General features: G+C 44.6%; 1 long non-coding RNA gene across 1 annotated transcript; it reads right to left on the reverse strand.

Annotated features, from left to right (window-relative positions):
* Positions 1-233: 233 nt before the first annotated feature.
* On the reverse strand, positions 234-7,681 carry LOC135327713 (uncharacterized). Its single transcript, XR_010388102.1, has 3 exons — positions 7,603-7,681; positions 4,183-4,305; positions 234-938 (listed from the first exon to the last, which is right to left on the reverse strand). It is a non-coding gene; the product is annotated as an uncharacterized LOC135327713 (long non-coding RNA).
* Positions 7,682-16,593: the final 8,912 nt, after the last annotated feature.

Genomic DNA, 16,593 nt, shown 5'->3' on the forward strand with positions numbered 1-16,593 from the left:
TCTTCCTAGTATTCTTCTTTTAATGATATGACACCTCTCTGGATTTTCCTATGGGCTGAATGCATTAGTTGTTAGTTTGTAGCAGAAGGACTATATTTAAATTCCAGAGTAATCTTCCATCTGCAGGAAGTTGGTATCAAGTGTTATGTCCAAAATCTTATTTATGAACAAAAAAGAAACACACTTTACATATACTTACTTATATATAAAGCCAAGAATTTATTGTTAGCATAAATGAAATCTTAATAGTTTAATCCAATAATCATAACATTCCAGATCTAACTATATCAGAAAAAGAAAGAATGCTTCTATACAGAAAAAGTCTCAATAATAGTAATAATACAGTTAAAATGGTTACACACACACTTCTTTTAGTTTCTATCCCTTTTCCTGGTGTTATGCTGACCCTTCCACAGCTCTTTTGGGTCCTGAGGTTGGTAGTTTCACTCCGGGGGAGGGGGAGGAGGCGTTATGGCGAGTCATCAGCATCTGGAGTCCTTCACTGGAAGGAATATGAGGTTACTGTTGACAGTTTCTTATTCCTCGCTATAGGGTCCATCTGGGGTCATTTTTTATATTTGCTAACACTCTTTTACACCTTAGTCTTTCTTCACTGATCTGCAATTCCACATTACATCCAAATTTACTATATATGGTGCATTTTACATATGTTACATACTTGTTCTTTGTTCTTTTTGTTGCCCATGAAAACAGTTTTAGTCTGGCTCCAGGTCTGCATTTCTTTAACCGACCTGTGGTGAGCTGTTTATAGCTGTTCAGCCACCAGGGCCAAGTCTCTGCCCCATCTCTTGTCATCCCATGCCTGCACTCTTCTAAACTGGATCCTGTGTCTCCACTTCTCAAGGTCTCTGTTATCAAACCAGGCCCGTATTTCTTTATACGACATCATGATGTCAGCGTCAGAAATACAACTGTACCTTATAAAGATAAACAAAAGCAAAACAAATTAGCCAGAGCCACCTGGTCGATTAGCAAAATCGTTGTTACAGCTAAATCAAATAAAGCTGCAGACAGTCAAGAAAAGTTCAAAGAGAGGAAGCCTGACAAAGTTCAGCCCTGAGGCTTTGCATACTCAGTACAAAACCTGTGGCCTATTGCTGGCAATGGCAATACTGTATTACAGGGCTACAGGTTTACATAAGCTCTTTCTGGAACTTTATATAAATAACTGGGCTTTCAACCAGAAGCACAGAGATCCACTGCTGTGCAGCCAAGCCAGTGTCACCTGTGCATTTTTGCCTTAGAATTATTCTTCATTGCTACAAAAATCTTGACAGGATGGCATTGCTTATACATCTTTGCAGAACATTTGGAGGAAAGACAAATAATATATTGACCCAGATTTTCCAATGTGCTAGAGCTCTGCTCTGACAGTTTGAAAGTGGTTAAATCAGATTAATTCTCTGGATGGTTTTTCATTGGGTATGGTTCTGGGGTAGAGAAGAGAAACCCTGGGGTTTCACCAGATCGCAAGTTTAGATAGTCCCCAAGGGATTATCTGCCTGCTAGGGGTGGTCAAAGTACAGTGTGATTCATTCACTTCTCTTCCACACCCTTTCCGCCCACCATGCCAGGGATGGGCTAGGACCTGGTGTTGGACCTAACCCACCAGATCAGTGCCAGCTGAGTGTGGGGACCTCCTCAGAAGTCAGGTATCCTCTGACTGGACAACATGCTGGAAAAGGTCTGATGACCTCCAAGAAGCAGTAATAGTAGCAATAAGAAGAGCAGCCTTTCTCACAGTATGCCTCCCTGTGCATGAACTCCTGCTGAGGCTCTTATCCTAATTCACTGCTGCATTCCCCTGGACTGGAACTGCAGAAGCATGCCATTGTGTTCAAAAACACTTCTAGTGCACAGCTACTGACTTCATTATTAGAAAATTGTGCATTATCCACTGGTGAGTGACTTGTGTATTAAAAGTCCCCCATGGGGCGCCATCCCCAGCCACAGAGGTTGGTGCAGCCTTTGGGTACTGAGATCCAGAACTTCCTTTCAAGCTGTGCAGGCTATGTTTCCTCTCTGTTATTATGTCACACTGTCTACCACAGTCCAGCCATAACTCCATGTACCCCAGGGTTACTTCTGCCCTCAGCTGTGCTGATTTAAACGGGAGGTGGTCTTGCTGAGGACTGATGGATGTATTCCAGCGGGGGTGAAAGCAGAATCAGTCTTCTTGTTCTCAGACACATCTCCTGCAGCAAGTGCAAAAACATATGGTAGGATAAGTAATTATGTCTCCTACATCTTACCCTTCAGTGAGAGGCACAGTTGGGGACCTTGATGTAGTCCCATATTGCAAACTGGAGTTGTAAATTTTGCCTTCTCAGCATAGCTGACAATAGTCTGGGAGGGAAAAACCCATAGCAAAATGATAAGCATTCCTGCCCCCATTCCCTGCCAGAGGTTTTCTGTCCTTCCAGCTATCACAGAGCCAGAGAAATAGTACATCTACTGCTTGTCACATCTGTTCTTTGGCAACTGACCCTCTGAAGGAAGTGCTCTTTCCCTTTTCCCTTCTGGAAATAGCTCCTTTCCACATCTCCGTCAGAGGTTTTCAGCCCGCTTGGTGAAAGTACCCAACCAGTTCCCTGTGTGGCTCAGTCTACCTGAACTAGTATAACCACTGAGTGGGGGGAATGGGACCCGCTGGGACTGAAGGCACTCTAGGGAACTGAGGGGCAACTCAATAAAAGATAATAACCAGCACAGACCAGTTATCATTTGTCTGTTAATTATTAAATCCATTGTGGACGACTCTAACCCACATTTCCTTTTCCTAGGTTGCCTGGTCATGTTTTAGGGGCAGAAATGCAGGGTCTGCAGTTACCCAGAAATTGAGATGAGCTGGGTGTTATCTGAGTGGGGTCCCCCTGACCCCTCAGCATGTACCGTGCGGTAGGAGCAGCTGGGGGAATAGCTCAGCACACACACAGCCCTCCTGGGATTATGTCCTGCTACCACAGAGAGCTCAACATCTGTGCCAGCTGCCCAGCCCAGCTATCCTGGGCAAACTCAGCATTTTCCCTGTAATATCCAAGGTAGATTTTACAAGGCATCACTTCTGTTTTGTTCAAGGACAGCTCCTGACAACAAACTAGCTAGAAATGAGCCCAGAAGAGGATCATCCTTTTTCAGGTGGCTTCTCTCAGCTCTGAAGGAAAGGGCTGCTCTTCCTGCTGCTACTGCTGCTACCCTGTGTAATAGCCACATTAGAGAGTGTGTAGACACATATTTCAGCTGATGGATAGCAGAGGAAGCACCCAAACTTCTGGGCTTTTGAGCCATTTACACCTTTGCCTGAGCCCAGCTGAAGACCTGCCTTCACCACCATCAGAGTGGGGCTAGATGGCATTTCTCCAGCCAGGCTGGCCCTGCCATGTGTTTAGTCTTTTCACTTTGCCATAGCCGGATTAACCCTACCGCTCAGCTGGACAAGCTGATTAAAGAACTTGTTTCATCCCTTTCTAGGGGTTTATTTTTCATCCGCCGTTTTCCTCTTTATTACCACAGTAATCCTCTTTCTCTTCAGCTCTTCCATATTCCCCATTCTCACTAACCCCTCCACTTCCTCTCCCTCAGCCCTTTCCAGCCTTTCCCATTGGGGGATGAGTAAGGGAAGATGGCCCTCCCATTTACTCCTTGTCTGGCATTTCCCCACGTCCTTTCTACTCCATTCTGACTTTCACCTGAGTTAATCTCCCATTTATTCCTCCAGCACTCTAAGTGCTTTCATACTTCCTTCTGCTTCATCTCCCACTGGCTGCTGCAGCCCCGTGCCCGTGTGCATGCCTATTAACCCTGGTGCTCCTGCAGCCCTCAGTCTTGGGAGCACAGTTCCTCCCCTGTCTCTCCTCACAGGGCAGTGTCAGGCTGGGAGTCAAGGACGGTGTGTGCATGTTTGTCCTATAAAAACCATCCATGTCCCTGCTCTTTTCTGGTTGATGGCAGCTTTGAACCACAAACTGGAGGCTCCAGGGCCTTTTAGTCAATCAGAATGAGAGGGATCGACCCCGGGAGCCTTCACTGGCTTTTGCATGGGTAGTAACAGCCTTGACTTGCTTGCTCAGCCCAGCAGCTTGAATACAGTTTTATTTCTCCCTCCTGGCTCTGCTAGCAGTGACCGCCAAAGCATTTGGTTGTGGTTCACTCCATCCTTACCATTGCTGCCTCCTCTGGCCACCTCTTCTCTCTGCCCTTCTCCCACCAGGTTTCTCTCCCCATCCTTCTCCACTTCTGAGGGACATGAACGAACCCTCCAAATGATGGGCAAGTGAAATGTATCTATAGGAATAAAACAAAAAGAGCACATAATTATGCTGCCCATGTGACAGTCAATAGCAACCCTGATCGCTTTGGTTGTATATTGTGACCCCCTTTGCCCTGCTCCATCTGTTTGCTTTTATAGCCTATGAATTCTCAGCAGCAAAAGGAACGTATCTTCTTATTTGTATCTACAGGATCCACTGTGTGCTCAGCCCCAGTCCTAACCAGTGCCTTGCTCTACAGAAGAGATAAGTAAGAATAATAATGAAGAGGGGGAGCTGCAGCCAACAGCACAGCCGTACTTTGGAAGTGGAACAAGACAATTAAGGAAAGGATTTTCAAATAATCCAAATGAAGAATACAAGGGAATAAATATTTAATACTCAGTCATGCAGCTTCATCCTCTCTAATAATCCCTAATGTTTCTACAATGCCTTTCAGAAGGGAGAAGTGCATAGAGGGCAGATGCAAAATGTGCCTCCAACAGGTGAGAGGAGATCCCCCTCTCCCACTGATGGGACAGCAAGTGTGCAACTGTGTCCGGGATGCCAGGAGCCCTTCATGCGGGCAGCCATATCCATAACCCCTCAGATGCCTGTCAAAATCAGGTATTCTGCCCAAAAAGTAGCTATTACTGTAGTTCCTATTCTTACTCCCCTTGACTCCACTGGTAGGACCATGCAGAGATTATGGGTCGGTAATGCAGTAATACTTTGTTTGAAATGAAATAAAACAGACTAAGCTCCTTGGGAGGGTTTGGGTTACAACATGGTCCATGTGCCCCTTCTTCTGTGGGGCTCTCAAGAAATTATTCAGCATTTAGAGAATAGGTACACTGAGTATAGCTCTCCTGCAAAACTCTGCATTCCCCAGGCAATTGCTCTGCCTTCCTCACTCCCCAAGACTTTTGGATCCCAGGGTCCATGCAGGAACTCCCAGCACAGCCCAGTGTCAGTAGGATGAATACTGGTGACCAGGTTGGGTCAAGGGGCACTCAGGATAGCGGCAGGGACAGACAAATTGCCTGTGGGTTGGACTGGTCAGAGAGAGGGAAAGAAAGGATGAGAGAGGGTGTTTGCCTGTGCAAGAAACAGGAGACAGCACCTCGGATGTGTGCAGGTGGGTCTGTTTTGTCTGTATGTGGAGAAAGGGAGGGATTATAACAGTCTGATTTTTAGCCTCTTTTCCCCCATTTGATTGTCAGTTGCAATTACAAGCCAAAATTAGCAAGGCATGCTCCTGCTGGGCAGCTTATTTTGCTAATATCTGTGCACAAAATGAGACTCAGCTATCCAGTAGGGAATGGCATACCTGCAGTGTGTCTACAGCCCTCTCCTCCCTCTAAGCACAAGCTTGGTCGGGTTTTCTTCTTAGTTTGGTGCTAATTGCAAGCAACCAGAGGGAGACAGGAGAGCTGCTACCAACAGGCTGCATCCCTGTATCTGAAGGTCCATGAGTGTATTTGGGTGACAATAAGCCTCACTGGCAAAGGATGAATCCAGATGAAGTCTCAGTCTGAGACCAGCAACGTTAGCTGGGGGAGTTGTTAGTTTTCTGAGGCTTGAAGGAAGGAGCTGCCCTACCGTATTCTCTTCAGGACCTTTCTAGATTATATTACCCTTTGCTATTTTCTGCAGAAATCTAATGTGTGTATGGAGAAAGCTCACTTTGTGAGGTATTTTTAAGGTCTTTTTCCACATCTCTATTGCAACCTATCCATCCAGGACGATATTCCACATCCTCCTAGCCTTGCATCCCAGGAGGAAGACAGACTGACATTTCAGAAAGGCATCTTCCCTCAGCAGTTTCCTTGTGACCATGAGTACAACACTGGGTACTGCTAACCTCAGGAGGAGAGAGAAGCCCAAATAAAGAATTATTGAATAATCCAGGTCAGAAGAGACCTCCCAACTCCCACTCAAAGCATAACTAACCTCAAAGCTGGATTAGGTTGCTCAGGGCCTTGTCCAGCTGAGTTTTGAATATTTTCAAGGGCAGAGATCCCACAGTCTCTCTGGACACCTCTTTCATGACCACCTTCATAGTGAAAAGTTTTTTCCTTATGTCCAAAATTGCATTTACTTATGATGCAACTTGTGATCTCTTGTCCTGTCACCTCTGGGAAGAGGATCTTCACTATCAACCCTTTCAGGTAGTGGAAAACAGCAACTAGCTCTCCCCTTTTCCTTCTCTTCTGAAGACTAAACAAACCCAGTTCCCTCAGCCTCTCCTTCCTCACCACGTACTTCAGCCCCCAACTACCTTGGTGGCCCTGCGCTGGACTTTCTCCAGTTTGCCAATCACTTTTTTGTACTGCGAAACCCAAAGCTGGACATCAGGCACCAGAGTGCCAAACAGAGGGGAATAATCAATCACTTCCCTCAGGGCAATGGTCAGTTTAGCTTTCCAAATCTATCCCTGATAAATCTGCATGCTGTATGTCTCCTTTGCAGTTCTGTGCTGTGCCTTGCATAACTGTCAAAAAGGAAGAGTTTAGCGGTGGGTACCAGGCAGAATTTCTTTTTGTACTAAAAAAATGAAAACATTTCAAATAATTAATATTTGAAAATTACCAAGAGGGAAGAAATTTTAAATGTTCAGTAACATTTAATGGCAAATCATGTGTGTGCACGTGGGATGTGACTGAGTAGGTGGCTGAGTGGGTGTCAGTGGCACTAGAAAGGAATTTTTGATGATTTTTAAATAAAAAACATTAAGGAACTAACAGTAAGAAATAGCAATTATTATGAAGCGTGATCTCATTTCTGAATCTAGTATGAATTTCAGGCTCTGCAGTTACTACATTTTGAATAAATAGCAATTAACATCTAAGACTTTTCTATTCTTTTTCCTTTTTCCTTTTTTTTTTTTTTTTTTTTTTTTTTTTGAAACTCCTGGCTAACAGGAAATCTTAAGGTACTTTAAAATTCAAATTCCTCAGAAGAGAATGTCAAAACCCCACATCACTATTAATGGCAAAAAAAATCCAAGTGTGTTGTCCAGCTTTGAGACTGTGCTGCATCTCCATGGGCTGATACACACTGAGCACTTGCAGGTTATAATTTATTGTGGTGCAGAGCGCCTGTGAATCTCTCACTGACTTTGCAGTTGGTTTATATTTCAGCCTCTCAGTCTAATGTCTCACTGCCAAGTTTAAATTTCTCCCCTGCTTGTGCAATAGCATCCTTCACAAAGTTTTGTAGACCATGTTCTACTTTCAGTGGTATCTGAGCAACTCTATTTTCTGCTATTTGCTGCAAGCAATACAAGTGCATACCCTTTCCCTACAAATCCTGCCCAAAGCGGTACTCCTACCTCTCCATGGGAACTTGGGAAAATGCAGTGTGGAGACCAGGCATGGAGAGCTGGGGCCCAGGTACCCTTCCAGGGCTGTATTGGTGCTTTAGGAGACACAAAATTGAAAACCAGTGAAACTGCAGTTACTGAAGAAACCAAACCTAATTCTCAAATGACATTGAAAGAACTTTTCTGACCCATCCTCTTCCCCTGATATCTCCTGTTATTGTGTCTAACACCTACAATTAGGAAAAAAGCCTTGAAGACGAGATGAATCATCTATGCGAATGGATGTTCCCATATCTTCAGTTTGTGAGACCCTTACAGAAATTCCAGTGAAGGTGATATACATTTCCTGTAGAACAAATATAAGACAACCAATATCACTGGCATTTCTCTGTTACCTTTTGCAAGCTCTGTTGTGACTGTTTGCTTGACTCCTGCTCAGGCTTTGGGCCTAACACCCATAAGGCCCGATGTATGCCGGGAGCAGTGTTGCTGGGCAAAAGCAAGGCACATGCCAGACACTGAAGGACAGAAAAAAAAAAGTGAAGTCTGCTATCCTTGCAGTGTTATAAGTATATCTGATAAGACCAAAACTCTCTGGAATTAAGTAAATCCTTGCCCACTGACCGAAATGACCAGTGGGGATGGTATAGACCAAACTTTCCGAGCTGGAAGGGGCAAATACGTCAGCTCACCCAAACAGCCTTGGAAGTGGATCCACCAGCAGCCGCACTGCTGAGGCTCTAGTGCTTCCCAGTGCAATTCAGGGGACGCTGGCATCGTGACGGAGGAGGAAGGATAAGCACTCTCACCGTCAGTGTGGGAACTATTTTGCTCATATGCACATGAAATTAACAAATTATCAAGTTAGTGAATCAGCAAACTAGTAAATTAAGTAACTAGAGAATAAACAATTTAGTTTAGTTTACAGCAGTGGGATTAACCCCTTGTTCGCTTGTTCACTTTTTTTTTCTTAGTGAGGTCAGAGAAATAAAGTTTGTTTCACACAGTATGCTATCCCGTAATCTGAGAGATCACAATGAACCATGACACCTGCAAGAGCGGTCCATGGGCCTCCAGGAGTCTGCAGAGCCCAAATAGAAAACCATTGCAGTAATGCATACAGAAGAGAGACACTGGCATCAGCACAGCAGTTGGACTGGTATTCAGCCAGTTATAAAAGCTTCTGAATGGACAAAATATTTCAGTATTAATCTCTATTTACTAGAAAGTGCTGTTGCTGGAGGATTGATATGAGTTTCACTTTTGAAGATGGAGCAGTACCACAGACCACCTGATCCTGAAACATATTAACCTTATTAATAAAGTGATGCACATAGACTGAGGCTTTGTCCTGTCCATTTTAACATAAGTGCAAATAACCTTCCAGCCCTTTCCCTGGGAGATTATTCCACAGACAGATAGACTACGCTTAGTCAGGATTTGCCTACAGATTGAATAATGCAATTTTGCTGTTATCTTATCCTCCCCACAGTGTTTTACCTGTTGCCTCTGTTCATTTTTTGAAGCTTCTGTATTTGAAGCCAGCAGGACTACATGCAATGTCCTCCAAGAAGGCTCTCAGGCTCCGGTTGCCCCCTCGCCCCATGCTCCCACTGGGAGCACCTTTCCAGGAAAGTTTTCCTCTGCAGGTGAAGGATTTCCCTCTGGAAGTTTTGTTGGGGGACGCAGCCTCTGCTGCCTTTTCCAGAGGGTCCGTGGGGCAGGCGAAGGCTGGCAGGTGGGCCCCAGAAACGTGGAGCCAAGTGGCATTACTGAATCTCCAATTTGCTGCCATTAGCAAGGGTCACCTTCAAGCACTTCTCCCTTAATGAAGCTCTGGCTGGTCCTTCCTGGTGTTTCATTAAATTGTAAGCTGGAGCAAGCAAATACGCAGCAGGGTGATAACAGGGACAAGAGCAGCCCTAGCTGGAGCTCTCGAACACTTCAGCTCCCCGCAGCTGGACCCCTCCCCCAGTTCACAAAAGATTAAAGCAACTATTTTTTGTATTGAGGGTTTTTTGTTGTTGTTGTTCTCGCCTTTTACCAGTGCCGTGCCCGTCGTTCCAAAGAGAGAAGTGAATATTTGATTACAGTAATTAGTTAATCAGTAACTGGCATAATTTTTCCCTGATTAATGCTTTGAATAATCATTGCAGCCCTATCTGTAGGCAGTCCTGTTATCAGAGTCACTTTGAAAACAGCTTTGAAAACATAGATCTGCACCCTCACTGATAAAATTAGAGAGGTCAGATGCTCCACCCTCCAGAAAACTGCTCCTAGGTTCGTACTGGCAGGGGAAAAAAGAAATCAAAAATACATTCCCTTCTCCCAACTCACTGATCTGCAGTTCCCCGTAAGTATATACTGTCCTGGAAGGACCTGGGAAAGGAGTCCAGAAGGAGGATTTCCAGCCCACAGGAGAGATGCAAGCACAGAGTGGGCCTTCTTGAAAATGAGGACCAGGAAAAACATTTATGCAAAACCTAATCTATCTCCTTCCCTGAGGTTTTTTATCATTGCTCCAGAGGGATGCTGAGACAGAGGGACCACATGCTGATCTCAGGGAAGCATAAGCTCAGTGTGGACTCTGTGTGTTTATATATTTAAATATACATCTATAATATATACATGAACAAGAAAACATTGAAACAAGCTTAGAAGTAAGGAAAGAATGAGACATCCTCTTTCCTGCAGGAATAAGTCCAACTCCTTAATCAGTGCTGAAGGTCAGCCTTACCTTGGAGGGATGAATAGCACTCACTGGGGATCACTATAACCAGGTCTGGGTGGGAATTTTTCAACTCACAAAATTTTTTGTCACAAATTATTAATTCTGAAAATTGAACCTCTCCACAGGAACACCCCAGTCCCAGTGCAGAGTATCTCAGGAAAGGTCTCTTCAGCTCTTACATGGGATTTCTGAGAGAAATGTGAGAGAGGCAGCCAAGACAACATATGCAAAGCTCAGGACACTCAAAAAGAGATAGCGCTCAATGGGAAAGGCCTGACTTTCAAAACTATGGCCTCTCCAGTTGAGTCTGGAAACCTGAATCCAGTTTTCCTCATTCTGGGTCAGTGCTGAAGACTCTTGGACATGAGCTATTCTAGAGCCCGCTCCCAGTCTCTCATCTCTCATCAAAAAACAGGAACTGAAAGTTCTTGCTTTTCTCTCACTGTGGATTGGGGATATTTTTGAAATCTTGAAAGTGCTGGGAGGATGGAATACCATTTCCTGACTGCTCCACCTGACCCCAGAAGCTGTAACATCTGCAATAGGTGTACCAGCAGTTGTCCAAGGCCTAGGTCAAGGACACAGAGGGTATTTCCCCAGGGTACATTTCTGTTTATGGGACAGAATACTGTCATTTTTTTTATCAGACGCTGTAAACTAACAACAACAGCAATGGGAGACCAGTGATCCTTGCTGTGCTTTATACCAGTAGCTAGCTAAACAGACAACCTGCTGACGTTTTTGGTAGAAGTAAAGATTGAGAAGATGTGTATAGCATGTGGAGAAATTGCTCCCTCTGTAACCAAGGTTATCTCCACAAGGGTGAGCTGGAGAGAAAAAAGCAGAGAGCTACCCAGGTGTCCTCTCCTGGGTACAAGTTGAATCCCCTCCTTGATCCAGTTCTCAGAAAACCACAGCACTGAGAAAGAGTATTGATCACGTGGAAAACAAAGGGATTTTTAGATTAAAGGAGAAGAGAGAGAAGCAGCAGATTCTTGTGTCAGGACATATGCTGCATGATTCAGGACACCTAGAGCCAGCTACATCATGCTACACCACAGACGTTAGCTGGGAAAAGGTTGAAGGAACCTGCCCTGATGAGAGTAGGATTTCCTATAATATATTCAAAGATTTATATTTAGCAATCTAACTATGCGATACCGCAAGTAAATTGGGAACAGTGCAATATAGTTATGTTCAGACCATCCTATCTTAATCTAAGTTATGTTCTCAATTATGTTATAACTTAAGTAAAAACTAATTCTACTTGCCTCTTGGCAATGAGACCTTTTGCCTGTGGAAAGCCTCAAGTCGTTCGTCTCACACCTCCAATATTTCCTGGACATTTAACTTCCACTTAGCCTACCTAATGCTGAGCTGACAAAAGCTGTCTTGGTAATGGGCACTCATATGTGCTAAACTACTACCTATACTCCTATCCTATTCTATCTCTAATGATTATCGTATAATATTTCCTATTTTATCTTATGCTTAATACTATACTTAGACCTGCTAAAGAGTCAGAATTAAATGACATGTGAACGACTATCAAAATGGGTAATACTACACCCTCTGTGTCAGAAAGACTCCCAGAGTGATATGGTCTGGCCCGCTAGTGCATTTGTAGTCATCAGAAACCAAACACAGAGATCCCTCCTTATTTCTAGTGCTGGAGGGAGGAGCTGGCTGCCCAGCATGCAGTGGCCAGCTATACAGGATAATAAAAAAGTACCTAGGAACCAAGGACATGGAGTTGTGTACTCCCTTGTCCATGTATCTAACTAGGGAAATTTGTGCCTAGAGCTGCCCAGTAAATCCAGGGCTCCCAGAAGGGGCAGAGCTGGGGTTGCTGTCCCGTCATTGCTGGTGGCAACTCTGCACCATCTGGAGACTTGGAATTCACTGGAAACAGAGGTAGTGGGAGCAGTGTTAAATTTAGACCACATTCATTTCTCCCGTCAGAGGGAAGACTGGAGCAGCTGCCTGTGCCCCTCATCCCACCTCTGGTCTGTCTCTCCCTCACACTCAGATGCGTGGGCATGAAGAAAGTCTAGGAAAGGACTAGGCCTGGGGGCAGTGGTAGGGAGGCTGGAGGCCCTCTGTCCACGCTGATCTCCAGGGAGAATGTCCCCAGGCTTGAATGTGTTTTTAATCTGTCCCATCAGCAATACCAAATACACTCAGAAAAAATAATAACAGGAATTTTGCTGTATATTAACTTGCTATCTCAAAATGTAATCTCTTGATCAAATTAGAGCTGTGTTCAGACATTCTCTTCACTGACCTTGAGCCCATGAACAGACATTTCCTTCCAAAGGAGGCCTGTTCGTTACTCAGCCACCTAAGTCTTTTCCCCTTGTAACTAGCTCTTTCTTTAATCTACATGTGGACTATATCTGTCTAACCCAACAAGTAAGGTCAAAGCAGCGTGAGATGTTTTCTTTAACAGGAGATGTCCCGTAAAAATCGAAGCTGAGTCTGTGTTTTGTATCAGTGCTCATGTTACTGCTGTGCCCCAGCCAAATTCCAAGCTAGAAGAGTTATACTCTGCCCTAGATTTATCCTATAGTTTCAGATGGCCAAAGGTACCTCTTCTCTTCGTATTCTTAACTGATGTGTAGCTACAAACTGGAAAGCAGCTGCTATCGTCTGCAGCATAGCTAACTGAATTTTAGTGCTAGGCAGAGAGATACCAGAGTGCATGAGGTGTAATGATTTGGATAAGTGTGTTAGACATCTTGGGTGGAAGACACTCATCATTTACCTAAGCATAACACCTCAGGCAATCAGTTCAGGATTTCAGACATGCTCCATCCCAGAGTGCCAGTGCCTAATGGCTCACAAGGAGCTAACAGCCTCTCTAAGGTACCTGCTTGCTTGGCCAATGCTCTTTATGATGCACATTTATTGGGGTTCCTTGATAACCTCTAAGGCAGGTTGGAGAGTCCCCTGAGGCATGAGGTTTGGATCTTTGTTCAGTGCACCAGCAGATTAGTCCTAACCCACTCAGAAGGATGTGTGGAGTGGAGGTACCGAATGACCCTGCCTTGTCCTTAAAGGTGCCAACATGCATAATTCAGCATCCTCAGATAACCTGCAGTCATTCCACCCTTACGGTGACTGTATCAGTATTTGCAATGCAGAGCACTCCTTTAATTTTATTTATTGAGGGACTGATTTGCACAGCAGGGCATCACTTTGTTTATTCTCTGCTATCGTTGTTACCTTTAACGAAGACAATGAAGAATTTAAAATAATAATTAAAAAATATATTCCCCTCAGTTACCGTGGCAACAAGCTGGAGCTTTTTAATAGTGCCACATATTCCATCTGTTTCTCTCTTTTAAATGACAAAACAGCTTCCTCCCATATCAGCATTGCATGAAGGAAAGGAGGTTCTCAGGCAAAGGGAAACAGAAATTCCAGGTAACAAACAACTCACATGACTACCCTGAAGAAAAAACCTTTCCTAGTCAGCAGTGGTTTCCTACCACCAATGCTTTCTGATAAGGATTTCTCTAGGGAAAAAATTGGCCCAAGTCCCTTAGCAGTCAAGCCTCCAGAACTTCTCTTACTCCTCCATCACTGATGCAATAGATACAGTGCTGAAAGTCTCCATCCCTTATCTGCATCTTGAGCTAAATTAAACTCTGCCAAGTGAACGTCCTTGAACTTGACATGAGGCTAGACCTGGATGTTACACAGCCCAGTTTGGAAGGCAAGGTGCAAAAGCATCGTTGTTACACTGTGAGAGATATGTCACAACAAGCTGCTTTCTGATAGATTTGGGCAGTGGGAAGTCAGGGGTCTCTTTCACATCCTACACTTCGTCCAAAGCAGACTTTTCTTAGTACTCTAATATGGATTCTGGTCTCCTTTCTTCTCTTGGGCTATTCATTTTCTTGGCAAAAAAACCCTCTCTCCCTAAAGACTGGCTGGCTGCCACTGTTCAAATATATGTCACACCTGCCTCTTGCTGAGCATCTGACTCACATTTAATCTGGAACCATTTGTGATATGAAGTTGACATGTGAAAGATTTTACTCTTACTTGTAAAGATGTAAAGCCAAAGCAATTCTCCTGGGTTTGGTGGGGATATGCTGCTTCTTATGCTTGTCTTACCAAACCCAGGACTACATTCAAAATGTTCCCCTTAGTCTTGCAACTGATGGCCCACCAAGAAACACCAGTGGACAAAACTGAATGCTTAGAAATAGGTTGTGCACAGAAAAGTGTCAGAAGGAGGAACAAGGGCAGGAATGTTTTTTCTTGGTATGATGAAAATGTATCCCAAATCTCCAGTGGATCTTCCTATCCATTCAAGGGTATTTCCTGAATCCTTCTGCTCTCTACCATTCACATGCCATGGCTAAAGGAAGAACTGAGTGCTTTATGGGTGATACCACCAAATGTCCGCTCAACCTGACTGGAATCTGTGCCATAATAGTTGCTTTTTTTGCATAAAGTGAGCTAGGACCCTACATCAGCCAGAAAGTCATCTTACGTGCACAGCAAAAGCAAGCTCACTAGCTATCCTAAGAATCAAAGAGATCCTGGCCTCTCTACCTTTCTCTCCAGCTTTCAGGTATTTATTCCTATTATCTAAATGTCTTCTGCAGTTTTCTACCTTCACTGACAGTAGATTTTGCTTTTTCCTTGTTGTGCCCAGTATTTCTCCCAGATTCCAGTTCCAGCCACCCGGAATTTTAGTTCCAGGCAGGCTGTATAACATTTTGGTTTTTTCTGTTGTCATATATCACTTTATTGGTTCCTTCTGTCCTTTCAGTTAAACAGCAGATTGCAGCTGGGAAAAAAAAAAAATCTGTTGGTTGTTTCTCTCTGGGAAGCAGTTTGAGAATCCATCCAGTGATGGAGCAGCAATCCTAACCAAGCCTGAAATGAGAGGTTTAACCTGGCCATGAGAGGTTAATGCACCAGCCTTTCACCTCTGCAGACACGGATTCATATCCTGGCTAGAGCTGCCTGTGCTTGGCAGGCTAGAGCTGCCTGGCTGTGCTTGGTGAATTCCCATCTGTCCAATATTAATGGACACAAGAATACCATCATGGCAATCTCTGCTTTGGAAAGATCCAAGACTGAACAACAAAGAAACGGAGCAGTCGGTGGCAGGGATATCTCTGCAGAAAAGCATGGAGGTCACAGACTGGAGTAGAAGAAGATGATGTAACACTGCCTGAGGTTGCCCCAGGACTAGAATAGCAGGACAGGCACCTGGGTGCACACATGAGAAGGAACAGCAGAAGAAGGCCTGTAAGAATGATAGATGTTGATGGCACTAGGATGAGGAGGTCACCAGGTTTACAGCACATCTACGTGCAACTTCTCAGGTCCCCCAGAAAACACTGGAAAAACAAAGGACAGCCTAAAACAAGGGACAAGATTTTTTGTTTTGATTGGCTCTGGTGTTCTAGCTGTGAAAACTATCACTGCAGAAACAGCAATACAGATAGCCTCTCCCTGCCATGCAGGGACTGGGATGCTCCTTTCCTCCTTCTTCTCCCCTCATCTTCTCCAGTAAGAAGGGAGGTTCTCAGAAATGCTGTTGGAATTTCCTAAAGACAGAGAGTTAGGAGAGCAGCAGGCATGTCTGCCTGTGACCTTGATGAGCCATGGAGCCAGGGACAGAAGTCTTGAAAAGGTGAAAGAGAAACAGAGGGATTTGTTTGCTGATACTCTTCAATTCAGAGACCCAGAAAACTGAGGAGAGCTGAAGATCAGGGTGGGGAGTGGTGAAGCTTGTCTGCTGACCAGCCTGGCATGTGAGGAGTGGAAGAGCGTTCCTCAGTGAAGCAAGAATTGGACGCTATTGGGAGAGAGCCAGAAGGGCTGAGTGGTGTCTAACAAGGGGGGTGGAAGAAACACTCAAGGAGTAGTAGAAGATACGAAAACAGGGCTGGTTTTGTGATCACCTCACATCAGAACTTCTAACAGCAATGTGCACTCTCTGAGTGATGAAATCCCAGTGGTAGGGTTGATACCAGCCTTCAGAGGCACTGGTGAAATCCTTGAGGGGCAGAAGGGGAAAACAAATTTGTAGCATCTGCTGTAATATCACATGTGTGAGCCAGGAGTGCTCAGGGGTAGAAATGCTACCATCCTCTCTTGGCCCTGTTGCTTTACAGTTGTCTGTTACGAGGAATTTTACCCCTCATCCTGAGGTGTCCTTGTGTGTTTATTGCAAGAATCAGGGCCCTGGAGCCAGATGGTCCCATGAGCAGTCCTGATGCTGGCAAGAAACAAGCATTGCT

Source organism: Dromaius novaehollandiae, chromosome 3, assembly GCF_036370855.1.
Source record: "Dromaius novaehollandiae isolate bDroNov1 chromosome 3, bDroNov1.hap1, whole genome shotgun sequence".
Lineage (NCBI taxonomy): Eukaryota > Metazoa > Chordata > Aves > Casuariiformes > Dromaiidae > Dromaius > Dromaius novaehollandiae.